This window comes from Phyllobates terribilis, unplaced genomic scaffold, assembly GCF_046119375.1.
Source record: "Phyllobates terribilis strain yellow unplaced genomic scaffold, ASM4611937v1 Scaffold_5__5_contigs__length_657084704, whole genome shotgun sequence".
Classification (NCBI taxonomy): domain Eukaryota; kingdom Metazoa; phylum Chordata; class Amphibia; order Anura; family Dendrobatidae; genus Phyllobates; species Phyllobates terribilis.
Genome location: NW_027362765.1, coordinates 362300403 through 362316162, shown reverse-complemented (window position 1 = coordinate 362316162; position 15760 = coordinate 362300403). Strand labels below are relative to the sequence as shown.

General features: G+C 39.1%; 1 long non-coding RNA gene across 1 annotated transcript; it reads right to left on the bottom strand.

The window, feature by feature from the left end:
- Nucleotides 1-511: 511 nt before the first annotated feature.
- LOC141271176 (uncharacterized) lies at nt 512-9967 on the bottom strand. Its single transcript, XR_012321855.1, has 3 exons — nt 9824-9967; nt 3132-3203; nt 512-711 (listed from the first exon to the last, which is right to left on the bottom strand). It is a non-coding gene; the product is annotated as an uncharacterized lncRNA (long non-coding RNA).
- Between the last annotated feature and the right edge of the window lie 5793 nt (nt 9968-15760).

Sequence of the window (15760 nt, the reverse complement as noted above, 5' to 3'; positions counted from 1 at the left end):
GTTCATGGGATCTTCGTGGGACCCTCGTTATTTGGACTGCGTTGGAAAGGTGAAGATGAGGTTGGTTTATTATTTTACTTGTATTACAGGTGATCATGGGCTTTGGGGACTAGGTGTAATGTGAGTATATGGTGTAGATGAGTATAATGTGTTTTATTTTTATTTTAATATATTTTTATTAATTTTAATATTTTTTTTTACATTCAGCAAAGAACAGGTGCCGGCGGATGGGAGACTACTGCTCCCATCCAGTGGTGCCTGCGCTTTCTGTTTCCTATGGCAGCAGGCGCCGGCTGATGGTGGTAGTAGTAGCATTGTGGAGGTTTCACCAATTTAAGATACACCGGGTAACTGCTCTCCTCCAAGTTAAAGATGTCCGAGTGCATGCAGAGAAGCTAATTAACCAAATCTGCTAATCTGGTTGAAAAACTTCACTCAGCGACTGTATCACGCAAATGGCATACTTTATTACGTAGACATGGGGTTAAATAGTATTCTCCATCTAGGCGGGATTAGTAAAATTTATTGCTCTTTTCTGATAACTCGGCACACTGTAATTTGTTCATCTATGTATCTCTTGGCCTCAGTAATGCCTTAGGAATTCTGATGGGAGGGGGTGAGTTCGTCTCTCAGCACCATCTTTGTCAACTCGACATGAATCTCTCTGTTATCAGCCGTGCACATGCATACGTCATTCCCAGGAAATCGTTTCTACAATAAGAATAGAAACTGTTAGTTATATATTCATTAACTATTAACATAATCCATGTGCATATACACATCTGCATACATACATACACATACATTATTCCATCATCGCTATATTGATTCACACTGATTAGGTAATCTATTTAAAGAAACTAATTGATTTTCTATAATATATATATTTTACCTTGACACCATCAGCTGGCGCCTATGACCCGCGGTAAGCTTTTTACTGCCGGGTCACCTGTCACAGCTGTGGCATCATGCTGACACCTGTCAGCATGATGCCACAGCACTCTGACCACGGTAAAGCAATTACCGCCGATCAGAGCCCGTGCCACTTGTGTGACAGCGCGTGAAACACCCAAACCCGAAGCTGAGCCCTAACAGTAACACAGACTTCCCGAGGAAGTACGTGTTCGGGGTCCATGATGGGGTCGGTGTTAGGGGTCGGCGTTCGGTATGCGTGCCGAACTTTACTATTCGGGTTCGCCCATCACTAATTATCACTTATCAGCGAGGTTCTCTCTGTGTCACAGACGGAAAAATACTGCCGTAATAATGTGTGAACAGGGCACCACAATGACAGCTATGCAATGCACGCTGCAGTGTCACAGATGGAGCAGTATCCTGGAAAGCCTTACGTGTGGTGGACAGAAACTGCACAATCCATATATTCGACTTTTCCCTCTGTTAGTGTCACGAACTAAAAACCGGCTATGTAAACTGAAAGAGTTTCAACTCTTTGGGAAATCTTTTATTAAAGGGTAAAGTAAACCTTATAAAAAGTAATGTTGGTAAGTGGAGGTCCACAGGGTGAGACCTTGATCAACTGCTTAAATAAAGGGACAGAAAGAGCTCCCTGCACTCTGAAGATTAGCTGAGTGCTTCCGCTCCTTGTTTACAGGGGATTATCTCAACTTCTAAAATGGAAAATGCAAAAACAACTTTACAATTTATTTCTTATTAACAATCCTTTCTGTTCTCATAAATGGAGAAATCTTCCGTGGGCATAGTACTACTCAGACAACACAGGGTTAGGGTAAAACAGTATAGCAATACTTTATTGAACCACCAAACATACAATAAACAGATAGAACAGTCCCAGCAAATACCCAAAATGGTGCAAAATTGCACAGTCTCACCCTTCCACTGGCCCGCCGGGAACAGATCAGATGCAGCTTTGGGACTTCCAGGGTCAACTACCTCAACCAGTGACCCCCTGCTTTTGACGGGCCCCAACAGAGAGGGGGTAGCGGCAAGCTTAGGAAGCTGACAGTCCATCGAGGTAAAAGCCAGGAGACCCGAGGGTCCCACCATGGCTTCTCTGAGAGTTTCCATGGGGCAAGATGACCGGCTGGTCCCAGTCTGGCTTCTCCAAACGTTTCCATGGGTTCCAAGCGACTGGAGCATCCCACCTGGCAACCCCAAACAACATATCCATTGGGCCAGGTGACCTCATTGTCCCAACCTGGTTTCCCCAAATGTATCCATGGGCTCTCTGATGGTCAATGGAGCAGACCTGTATCCTTCCAGCCAGGGCCATATACCCTTAGGCTGGCATCCTGTAGGATCCAAATCTGTGTAGCTCTGGATGGAGTCATGCTACCAAACTACTGTCCTGAAGAGTCACTCTGAATCTCCTTGATTCTCTTTGCAGCAGGATATAAAACCTTTTTATATTTACATATGTGGCTAAGGTCATCAGTCACAGGTCAGGAGGGAAAGGTGCAGGTCTCAGCTCTCATTGTTTGAGCATTTAATCAATTTGCATAGTTGGTATCCCCCTGCTCTTGTAAATCAACAACTAGCTGGCTTAGTACAATATGCAATTAGCATAGTAACAAACATCATTGTTCACAGACAAAGAGAAATCAAAATTCAGGGTTATACAAATACTAGTCTGTCCTTCTTGACCCACCAAAGAAACGCGTACAATAAAAAGTCAACATAAACACAATAGTGTATTTCTCTTGGCCTAACAAATCTAGACGTCTAGCTAATTAAGATTAGAAGCTGTGCCGTCACAGATGGATTTTTAATATTATAGTTTACAGCTTTTTGCATGGTTACCGGCCACCGCTGTGGTCTATTAGAGGTGGCCGGCTTCCTAGGCAATGAGTGCAGTACTTGCAATCTGTTATCTATACAACTTGTAAGCATAGCTCTGAAGCTAGCCGGATCACTGGATCCTGGCCTCAGTGTCTCTGCACTCCTTGATGGTGCAGAGACAAAACTACCTCTGCTTGCAGCATTGGAGAGAACAAAGTTCAGATCAGCAAGCGTGACTATGCGACTGGCAAGAAATGTCAATCATCAAGAGTGCACCGCCCCCAGCAAACGGGAAACCGGGAGACAGAGGAGCGGTGTGCTGCGCTGCTAGAGAACAAAGCTCGAACAACCCCTTTAAGTCCTGGTGATCTTACCATGTTTGGGTGTCATATTTTCGATCTTCGCAGGGAGTTGACTTTCCAACCGGAGCAGAATACATGTCGACTCTTTATCAAAGAGAACAAATGAAAATCTCTCAAAAAAAACTGAGCGAATATATAAACAAAAATCTTTTTTTATCCCCATATTTGTTAATCACACCCGATGGTTATTAGCGGCCGCGCTGCATCTGTGACCTTGTCCCGTTTCTCACTAAATTAAATTAAACAAAAAAAAAAAACAACTTTAAACAAATGAACAATTTACAAAATAAAAATAAAATCCCGGCGACGCAGAACGACTTTTTAATGAGACCTCAATGTGAGCTATGAAAACATTTTATTAATGACCTGCGGCACAAGAACGATACAACTAATGATGTCCCGCATATTCTTCCATGTTTATGAACTGCCGAGCACACCACACCATGATTAAGTGTCTTTTTCATGCGATACAATGTAACAAAAACCCTTCACCACTAATTATCTTTTTTTTTTTCTAATTATTTCACAGCATATAATGAATAGATAGAAATTCCATTTGGCTCCATAATAGAGAAACTCAACATTTCTATGAATTTTATAATGTCAGATTTGCATTTAATTAATTATCTTTTTTTTTTTTTTTTTTTTTTAAAGTAACCGTGACTTATTTAACCAAGAACTTTTGTAATAATTTAGGTTATATGTGTTTATCGCTATTGGGGACCAATCAAGAGAAGAAAACTCTTTGTAGGATTAGAAGAATTATGAGGCTTTTATTTATTTTTATCTTTTCTGTGTTTATTTTCATTCACTTAATGTTCATTTAAGTTTATCTTTGTCGCTGAATGTTCCTGCGTTTCATCTAATACATTTCTGTATTCCCTTATCATTCAATTAACATTCCTCATCCTGAGTCTTGTTCAACTCATCTCTTTCATTGCCACTAAAATTTTGTTGCATTTTGTTTAACTTTTTCCCTAATTAGTTATCATTCATTCATTCATTCAATCATTCATTCACACATAATGCATTGTCTCCATTCATTAAGAGAACACGCGTTTATCTAATATTTCAAACTTATTCAGTAATTAACTCATTAATTTCCTGTTGTATTCTTCCATAATTATTTGCATTCTATTTCTTCCTTTATTCATCCATTGAATATTCATCTGAATCGTCTACTCTGTTCAGTAATTGATTTTATCAAATCCAACTCACTCATTCACAAGGCATCAAATAGTTAGAACATTCATTCTTTCATTCTCTATTCTATTCTTCAATTATTTGAATTCTACTCCTTCAATCATTCATTCATTGAACATTTATCTAATCTTTCTCCTCTTTTTGGGAGTATTATAGAGATTATATCAAACCTAATTCGTTCTCATTCACAATCCATCAACCAATGCGTTCACTGATTTCCTATTCTGATTTCCGATTCCGGTACCACAATATAACTTTGTATTGTACATCTTGATTTCCTATTCTATTCTTCCTCAATACTTTTTATGCTACTTCTTCATTCAGTCATTCATTCATTCATTGAGTATGCATCTAATTCATCTCTTCCATTCAACAAGTATTGCTTTCATCAAGTCAAACTCACTTGATCACGAGTCTACAAATATTTAATTCATTCATTCATTGTTTCTCATTAAATTCTTCAACAATACATTGTGTTCTACTTCTTCATTTTTTATCATTCACTGAAATTATATATATATACACGGTACAGTTCAAAGTTTGGACACACCTTCTCATTTAAAGATTTTTCTGTATTTTCATGACTTTGAAAATTGTACATTCACACTGAAGGCATCAAAACTATGAATTACCACATGTGGAATTATATACTTAACAAAAAAGTGTGAAACAACTGAAAATATGTCTTATATTCTAGGTTCTTCACAGTAGCCACCTTTTGCTTTGATGACTGCTTTGCACACTCTTGGCATTCTCTTGATGAGCTTCAAGAGGTAGTCACCGGAAATGGTCTTCCAACAATCTTGAAGGAGTTCCCAGAGATGCTTAGCACTTGTTGGCCCTTTTGCCTTCACGCTGCGGTCCAGCTCACCCCAAACCATCTCGATTGGGTTCAGGTTTGGTGACTGGAGGCCAGGTCATCTGGTGTAGCACCCCATCACTCTCCTGCTTGGTCAAATAGCCCTTACACAGCCTGGAGGTGTTTGGGGTCATTGTCCTGTTGAAAAATAAATGATGGTCCAACTAAACGCAAATCGGATGGAATAGCATGCCGCTGCAAGATGCTGTGGTAGCCATGCTGGTTCAGTATGCCTTCAATTTTGAATAAATCCTCAACAGTGTCACCAGCAAAGCACCCCCACACCAGGCTGTGTAAGGGCTATTTGACCAAGAAGGAGAGTGATGGGGTGCTACGCCAGATGACCTGGCCTCCACAGTCACCAGACCTGAACCCAATCGAGATGGTTTGGGGTGAGCTGGACCGCAGAGTGAAGGCAAAAGGGCCAACAAGTGCTAAGCATCTCTGGGAACTCCTTCAAGATTGTTGGAAGACCATTTCCGGTGACTACCTCTTGAAGCTCATCAAGAGAATGCCAAGAGTGTGCAAAGCAGTCATCAAAGCAAAAGGTGGCTACTTTGAAGAACCTAGAATATAAGACATATTTTCAGTTGTTTCACACTTTTTTGTTAAGTATATAATTCCACATGTGTTAATTCATAGTTTTGATGCCTTCAGTGTGAATGTACAATTTTCAAAGTCATGAAAATACAGAAAAATCTTTAAATGAGAAGGTGTGTCCAAACTTTTGGTCTGTACTGTATATATATGTGATCTATCTTTTTTATTTTCTTCAGTATTGATTGTATCAAACCTAACTCACTCTCATTCCAAATATTTCATTCATTCATTCATTTCCTCTGCTTAATGGAAGGCAGTTTTACCCATGATCTTATTGAAATCTTTTTCATGTTTCAACATGATCCTTTTTATAGCCATACAAAGAAAGAACCATTGGGCTCGAAAAAGGAATAAATGTAAAATCAACTTATTAATGCACAAAATCTGCAACCTCCCAACTCTACATATAGAGGGCGGAATTGTACCCACAAACCAACCACAGACTGGACACCCAGAAAATACCCCAACATCAAGGTGTGGAGGAAGACAGCTCCTGATGACCAACCGCTTCCCTTGATCTCTGTAAAGACTACAGAGGTAGCTCACTATTAAGAAACGTTCAGTATTTTGCATCATAGCCAAGCTCGCCCGGCAGTATTCATTGTCAAGAACGGAGCCTGCCTGAAGCTCTGCACAAAGTATGTGACCCCCTGGAAGAAGATGTTTTCCTCTGAGGTAAACAGCAGAGATACGCGGATAAGTCTCTGTAACAAATAGCCATGATTTCCTGTGGATTAACAGAAAAGAGCAAAATCACCAAAGTCCTGGTAAAATATTATGAGGATTGATGTTCCTTCTCAGAAGACCATTGATTTATCAGTTCTCATCCCAGCAAAATGTGTGGTAAATGTACAATACTGAAGTGAGAAGAACGAAAATAGTAGACAATGGCAGAGAACAAAAGTATAAGCAAAATGTACTGTTACATAGCATCAATATATAACAGATAAGTATTCTATCACCAGAGGCCGACTCTGATGCTTCATGAATATGACTGACCTGTACTCGGAAGGGGGAAGCAAAGAAATTACTAATGATACTAATGTAAACCAATATAACAACTATAATACTGCCCCCTATGTACAAGAATATAACTACTATAATACTGCCCCCTATGTACAAGAATATAACTACTATAATACTGCCCCTATGTACAAGAATATAACTACTATAATACTGCTCCTATGTACAAGAATATAACTACTATAATACTGCTCCTATGTACAAGAATATAACTACTATAATACTGCCCCCTATGTACAAGAATATAACTACTATAATACTGCTCCCTATGTACAAGAATATAACTACTATAATACTGCCCCTATGTACAAGAATATAACTACTATAATACTGCCCCCTATGTACAAGAACATAACTACTATAATACTGCCCCCTATGTACAAGAATATAACTACTATAATACTGCTCCCTATGTACAAGAATATAACTACTATAATACTGCCCCCTATGTACAAGAACATAACTACTATAATACTGCCCCCTATGTACAAGAATATAACTACTATAATACTGCTCCCTATGTACAAGAATATAACTACTATAATACTGCCCCTATGTACAAGAATATAACTACTATACTACTGCTCCTATGTACAAGAATATAACTACTATAATACTGCTCCTATGTACAAGAATATAACTACTATAATACTGCCCCTATGTACAAGAATATAACTACTATAATACTGCTCCTATGTACAAGAATATAACTACTATAATACTGCTCCTATATACAAGAATATAACTACTATAATACTGCTCCTATGTACAAGAATATAACTACTATAATGCTGCCCCTATGTACAAGAATATAACTACTATAATACTGCTCCTATGTACAAGAATATAACAACTATAATACTGCCACCTTTGTACAACAATATAACTACTATAATACTGCCCCCTATGTACAAGAATATAACTACTATAATACTGCTCCCTATGTACAAGAATATAACTACTATAATACTGCCCCTATGTACAAGAATATAACTACTATAATACTGCTCCTATGTACAAGAATATAACTACTATAATACTGCCTCCTATGTAAAAGAATATAACTACTATAATACTGCTCCCTATGTACAAGAATATAACTACGATAATACTGCCCCTATGTACAAGAATATAACTACTATAATACTGCTCCTATGTACAAGAATATAACTACTATAATACTGCCCCCTATGTACAAGAATATAACAACTATAATACTGCCCCCTATGTACAAGAATATAACTACTATAATACTGCCCTCTATGTACAAGAATATAACTACTATAATACTGCCCCTATGTACAAGAATATAACTACTATAATACTGCCCCTATGTACAAGAATGTAACTACTATAATACTGCCCCCTATGTACAAGAATATAACTACTATAATACTGCTCCCTATGTACAAGAATATAACTACTATAATACTGCGCCCTGTGTACAAGAATATAACAACTATAATACTGCCCCCTATGTACAAGAATATAACTACTATAATACTGCCCCGTATGTAAAGGAATATAACTACTATAATACTGCCTCCCATGTACAAGAATATAACTACTATAATACTGCTCCTATGTACAAGAATATAACTACTATAATACTGCTCCTATGTACAAGAATATAACTACTATAATACTGCCTCCCATGTACAAGAATATAACTACATAACTACTATAATACTGCTCCTATGTACAAGAATATAACTACTATAATACTGCCCCCTATGTACAAGAATATAACAACTATAATACTGCCCCCTATGTACAAGAATATAACTACTATAATACTGCCCCGTATGTAAAGGAATATAACTACTATAATACTGCCTCCCATGTACAAGAATATAACTACTATAATACTGCTCCTATGTACAAGAATATAACTACTATAATACTGCCCCCTATGTACAAGAATATAACAACTATAATACTGCCCCCTATGTACAAGAATATAACTACTATAATACTGCCCCGTATGTAAAGGAATATAACTACTATAATACTGCCTCCCATGTACAAGAATATAACTACTATAATACTGCTCCTATGTACAAGAATATAACTACTATAATACTGCCCCTATGTACAAGAATGTAACTACTATAATACTGCTCCTATGTATAAGAATATAACTACTATAATACTGCCCCTATGTACAAGAATATAACTACTATAATACTGCCTCCTATGTACAAGAATATAACTACTATAATACTGCTCCCTATGTACAAGAATATAACTACTATAATACTGCTCCTATGTACAAGAATATAACTACTATAATACTGCTCCTATGTACAAGAATGTAACTACTATAATACTGCCCCCTATGTACAAGAATATAACTACTATAATACTGCCCCTATGTACAAGAATATAACTACTATAATACTGCCCCCTATGTACAAGAATATAACTACTATAATACTGCCCCCTATGTACAAGAATATAACTACTATAATACTGCCCCTATGTACAAGAATATAACTACTATAATACTACCCCTATGTACAAGAATGTAACTACTATAATACTGCCACCTATGTACAAGAATATAACTACTATAATACTGCCCCCTATGTACAAGAATATAACTACTATAATACTGCCCCTATGTACAAGAATATAACTACTGTAATACTGCCTCCTATGTACAAGAATATAACTACTATAATACTGCCCCTATGTACAAGAATATAACTACTATAATACTGATCCTATGTGCAAGAATATAACTACTATAATACTGCCCCCTATGTACAAGAATATAACTACTATAATACTGATCCTATGTGCAAGAATATAACTACTATAATACTGTCCCTATGTACAAGAATATAACTGCTATAATACTGCCCCTATGTACAAGAATATAACTGCTATAATACTGCATCCTATGTACAAGAATATAACTACTATAATACTGCCCCTATGTACAAGAATGTAACTACTATAATACTGCTCCTATGTATAAGAATATAACTACTATAATACTGCCCCTGTAACATACCTGGCGGCGTCCTTGCATGGTGGTCCATCTCCCACTGTGCAAGAGCGCGCACTTGATCTCCAGTCCAGAATGTCTCTCTGGCTTCCCTCCTTGCTGTCTGTTCGTCTGTTTTGGCTGCATAGGGCGACGCCCGCTGAACTTCCTGTTTCTTGTACCTGCTGCGGACACGCCCCTGTTGCACCTTCAGCCTATTGCTGTCCATCTTTGGGTATTTATACCACCTTCTTCCTCAAGATGGGCCTGAGCATTGTGTCCTGTCAGTTGGCTTTTTGTCTCTGACGTGCCAGGTCCTATCCTCTTTTCCTGCCTGTTCTCCAGTTCTGTGTCTGAACTGTGGTCTGTTCTTGTGTACACGCTTCTAGCCTGTTCTTTCGCCTTCTAGGGGCTGTATTCCTAGATCTGCCTGTCTGTGCCTTGCGGTATCTGTTCCCGTCTGAACAGAGTCCTGTTTGTGTCCCAGCCTTGCTGTATTTGTTCCCGTTCCTCGGTTCCTAGTTGTCTGTGCCTCGTTTCTACTTTTGCCTTTTCTCCTTTTTCCCTCTTTGTCTGTTTTCTGCGTCTTTCTGCAGAGTCTGAACTTGCTCCTAAATTCCTTCTCGTCGTCTCTGTACCTCTGTTGTGAATTTAGTGTACGCTCGCTACTTCTTTGTAAGTACTGTGTGTGCTTCTGGTTCTGCCTTTCCTTCTCCGTCTGTTCTTTGTGAACAGAGTCCTATCCCCCTGCCTTGTCTGCCGCTCTGCGGTTTCCGCTCTGCTCCTGCCTTGTCTGCTGCTCTGCGGTTTCCGCTCTGCTCCCGCCTTGTTCGCCGCTCTGCTCCTGCCTTGTTTGCCGCTCTGCGGTTTCCGCTCTGCTCCTGCCTTCTTAGCCGCTCTGCGGTTTCCGCTCTGCTCCTGCTTAGCTTGCCGCTCTTGCGGTTTCTGCTCTGCTCTTGCCTTGCTTGCCGCTCCTGCGGTTTCCGCTCTGCTCCTGCCTTGTTTACCGCTCGGCGGTTTCCGCTCTGCTCCTGCCTTGTTTACCGCTCTGCGGTTTCCGCTCTGCTCCTGCCTTGTTTACCGCTCTGCGGTTTCTGCTCTGCTCCTGCCTTGTGTACCGCTCTGCGGTTTCCGCTCTGCTCCTGCCTTGTTTGCCGCTCTGCGGTTTCCGCTCTGCTGCGGCCTTCTTAGCCGCTCTGCGGTTTCCGCTCTGCTCCTGCCTTGTTTACCGCTCTTGCGGTTTCCACTCTGCTCTTGCCTTGCTTGCCGCTCCTGCGGTTTCTGCTCTGCATCTGCTCGCTGCTCCGGCAGTCCTGTCCTGCTCTGCTTCTGCTCGCTGCTCCGGCAGCCCCGTCCTGCTCTGCATCTGCTCGCGCTCCGGCAGTCCTGTCCTGCTCTGCTTGTGCTCGCTGCTCCGGCAGTCCCGCCCTGCTCTGCTCTTGCCCACCGCTTCGGGCGTTCCCTCTCTGCTGTGTTTGGCTACCGCATCTGCGGTTCTGTTTCTGTGACCCAGTCTGTACTGGGTCTTGTCCTCTCTGTGCTCCAGCACGTCCTTTCGGCCAGTACCTCCCTGCCTGCATATTCGCCTGTATCCACCCGTCTGCATACCTGCCGTGTTCGCTTATATCCACCAGTCTGTGCCAGCCTAACCTGCCTGTTCCAGTAATCCCTGTGTGGGTCAACCCCCGTGTCCGGAGTTTGACCTGGAGTAGCACCTGGTCCCTCTGCCCGGTTTCTCCCTGGTGCACTGGCGTCGTATGCCGTCGTGCCATCTTGGTCGGATCGGCCAGATACTTAGTCACGCCCCTCCAGGCACTCTCCGGTTCATGGTCCAGTGGAACCACTTCTCCCGCACACGCCAGTCAGTCCGGGCGTGTGCATAACAGCCCCTATGTACAAGAATATAACTACTATAATACTGCCTCCTATGTACAAGAATATAACTACTATAATACTGCTCTAATGTATAAGAATATAACTACTATAATACTGCTCCTACGTACAAGAATATAACTACTATAATACTGCTTCTATGTACAAAAATATAACTACTATAATACTGATCCTATGTGCAAGAATATAACTACTATAATACTGCCCCCTATGTACAAGAATATAACTACTATAATACTGCCTCCTATGTACAAGAATATAACTACTATAATACTGCTCCTATGTATAAGAATATAACTACTATAATACTGCTCTTATGTACAAGAATATAACTACTATAATACTGATCCTATGTGCAAGAATATAACTACTATAATACTGCACCCTATGTACAAGAATATAACTACTATAATACTGCCCCTATGTACAAGAATATAATTACTATAATACTGCCCCCTATGTACAAGAATATTACTACTATAATACTGCCCCTATGTACAAGAATATAACTACTATAATACTGCCCCTATGTACAAGGATATAACTACTATAATACTGCTCCTATGTACAAGAATATAACTACTATAATACTGCCCCTATGTACAAGAATGTAACTACTATAATACTGCCCCCTATGTACAAGAATATAACTACTATAATACTGCCCCTATGTACAAGAATATAACTACTATAATACTGCTCCTATGTACAAGAATATAACTACTATAATACTGCCCCCTATGTACAAGAATATAACTACTATAATACTGCCCCTATGTACAAGAATGTAACTACTATAATACTGCTCCTATGTATAAGAATATAACTACTATAATACTGCCCCTATGTACAAGAATATAACTACTATAATACTGCCTCCTATGTACAAGAATATAACTACTATAATACTGCTCCTATGTATAAGAATATAACTACTATAATACTGCTCCTATGTACAAGAATATAACTACTATAATACTGATCCTATGTGCAAGAATATAACTACTATAATACTGCCCCCTATGTACAAGAATATAACTACTATAATACTGATCCTATGTGCAAGAATATAACTACTATAATACTGCTCCTATGTACAAGAATATAACTACTATAATACTGCCCCCTATGTACAAGAATATAACTACTATAATACTGCCCCTATGTACAAGAATATAACTACTATAATACTGCCCCCTATGTACAAGAATATAACTACTATAATACTGCCCCTATGTACAAGAATATAACTACTATAATACTGCCCCTATGTACAAAGATATAACTACTATAATACTGCCCCTATGTACAAGGATATAACTACTATAATACTGCCCCTATGTACAAGAATATAACTACTATAATACTGCTCCCTATGTTCAAGAATATAACTACTATAATACTGCGCCCTATGTACAAGAATATAACTACTATAATACTGTCCCTATGTACAAGAATATAACTACTATAATACTGCTCCTATGTACAAGAATATAACTACTATAATACTGCCCCCTATGTATAAGAATATAACTACTGTAATACTGACCCTATGTACAAGAATATAACTACTATAATACTGCTCCTATGTACAAGAATATAACTACTGTAATACTGCCCCCTATGTACAAGAATATAACTACTATAATACTGCTCCTATGTACAAGAATATAACTACAGAAAGACTTACAGAAATCGTTTCACCTCTGTCATTGCCAACAAAGGATATATAACAAAGTATTGAGATGAACTTTTGTAATTGACCAAATACTTATTTTCCACCAAAATGTGAAAAAAATTTCTTTCCAAATCAGAGAATGTGATTTTCAGGATTTGTTTTCTCATTTTGTCTCTCATAGTTGAGGTCGACCTGTGATGTCAATTACAGGCCTCTCTCATCTTTTTAAGTGGGAGAACTTGCACATTTGATGGCTGACTAAATATTTTTTTCCCACTGTATATACAGTATGTACAGCTGTTATAACCTGAGCATCTTCTGTATATATGTACAGCTGGTATAACCTGGGCTTCTTCTGTATATATGTACAGATGGTATAACCTGGGCATCTTCTCTATATATGTACAGCTGGTATAACCTGGGCATCTTCTGTATATATGTACAGCTGGTATAACCTGGGCATCTTCTGTATAAATGTACAGCTGGTATAACCTGGGCACCTTCTGTATATATCTTCAGCTGGTTTAACCTGGGCATCTTCTTTATATATGTACAGCTGGTATAACCTGGGCATCTTCTTTTTATATGTACAGCTGGTATAACCTGGGCTTCTTCTCTTTATATGTACAGCTGGTATAACCTGGGTATCTTTTGTATATATGTACAGCTGGTATAACCTGAACATCTTCTCTATATATGTACAGCTGGTGTAACCTGGGCATCTTCTGTATATATGTACAGCTGGTATAACCTGGGCATCTTCTGTATATATGTACAGCTGGTATAACCTGAACATCTTCCTTATATATGTACAGCTGGTGTAACCTGGGCATCTTCTTTATATATGTACAGCTGGTATGACCTGGGCATCTTCTGTATATATGTACAGCTGGTATAACCTGAACATCTTCTTTATATATGTACAGCTGGTGTAACCTGAACATCTTCTTTATATATGTACAGCTGGTGTAACCTGGGCATCTTCTTTATATATGTACAGCTGGTATAACCTGGGCTTCTTCTGTTTATATGTACAGCTGGTATAACCTGGGTATCTTTTGCATATATGTACAGCTGGTATAACCTGAACATCTTCTTTATATATGTACAGCTGGTATAACCTGGGCATCTTCTGTATATATGTACAGCTGGTGTAACCTGGGCATCTTCTGTGTATATATATGTACAGCTGGTATAACCTGGGCATCTTCTGTATATATATGTACAGCTGATATAACCTGGGCATCTTCTTTTTATATGTACAGCTGGTATAACCTGAGCAAATTCTGCATATACATACAGCTGGTATAACCTGGGTATCTTCTGTATATATGTACAGCTGGTATAACCTGGGTATCTTTTGTATATATGTACAGCTGGTATAATCTGGGCATCTTCTGTATATACGTACAGCTGGTATAACCTGGGCATCTTCTGTATATACGTACAGCTGGTATAATCTGGGCATCTTCTGTATATACGTACAGCTGGTATAACCTGGGCATCTTCTGTATATACGTACAGCTAGTATAACCTGGGTATCTTCTGTATATATGTATAGCTGGTGTAACCTGGGCATCTTCTGTATATATGTACAGCTGGTATAACCTGGGTATCTTCTGTATATATGTACTGCTGGTATAACCTGGGCATCTTCTGTATATACGTACAGCTGGTATAACCTGGGTATCTTCTGTATATACGTACAGCTGGTATAACCTGGGCATCTTCTGTATATACGTACAGCTGGTATAACCTGGGTATCTTCTGTATATATGTACAGCTGGTGTAACCTGGGCATCTTCTGTGTATATATATGTACAGCTGGTATAACCTGGGCATCTTCTGTATATATATGTACAGCTGATATAACTTGGGCATCTTCTTTTTATATGTACAGCTGGTATAACCTGGGCATATTCTGCATATACATACAGCTGGTATAACCTGGGTATCTTCTGTATATATGTACAGCTGGTATAACCTGGGTATCTTTTGTATATATGTACAGCTGGTATAACCTGGGCATCTTCTGTATAAATGTACAGCTGGTATAACCTGGGCATCTTCTGTATATATGTACAGCGGGTATAACCTGGGCATCTTCTGTATATATGTACAGCTGGTATAACCTGGGCATCTTCTCTATATATGTACAGCTGGCATAACCTGGGCATCTTCTGTATATATGTACAGCTGGTATAACCTGGGCACCTTCTGTATATATCTTCAGCTGGTTTAACCTGGGCATCTTCTTTATATATGTACAGCTGGTATAACCTGGGCATCTTCTTTTTATATGTACAGCTGGTATAACCTGGGCTTCTCCTGTTTATATGTACAGCTGGTATAACCTGGGTATCTTTTGTATATATGTACAGCTGGTATAACCT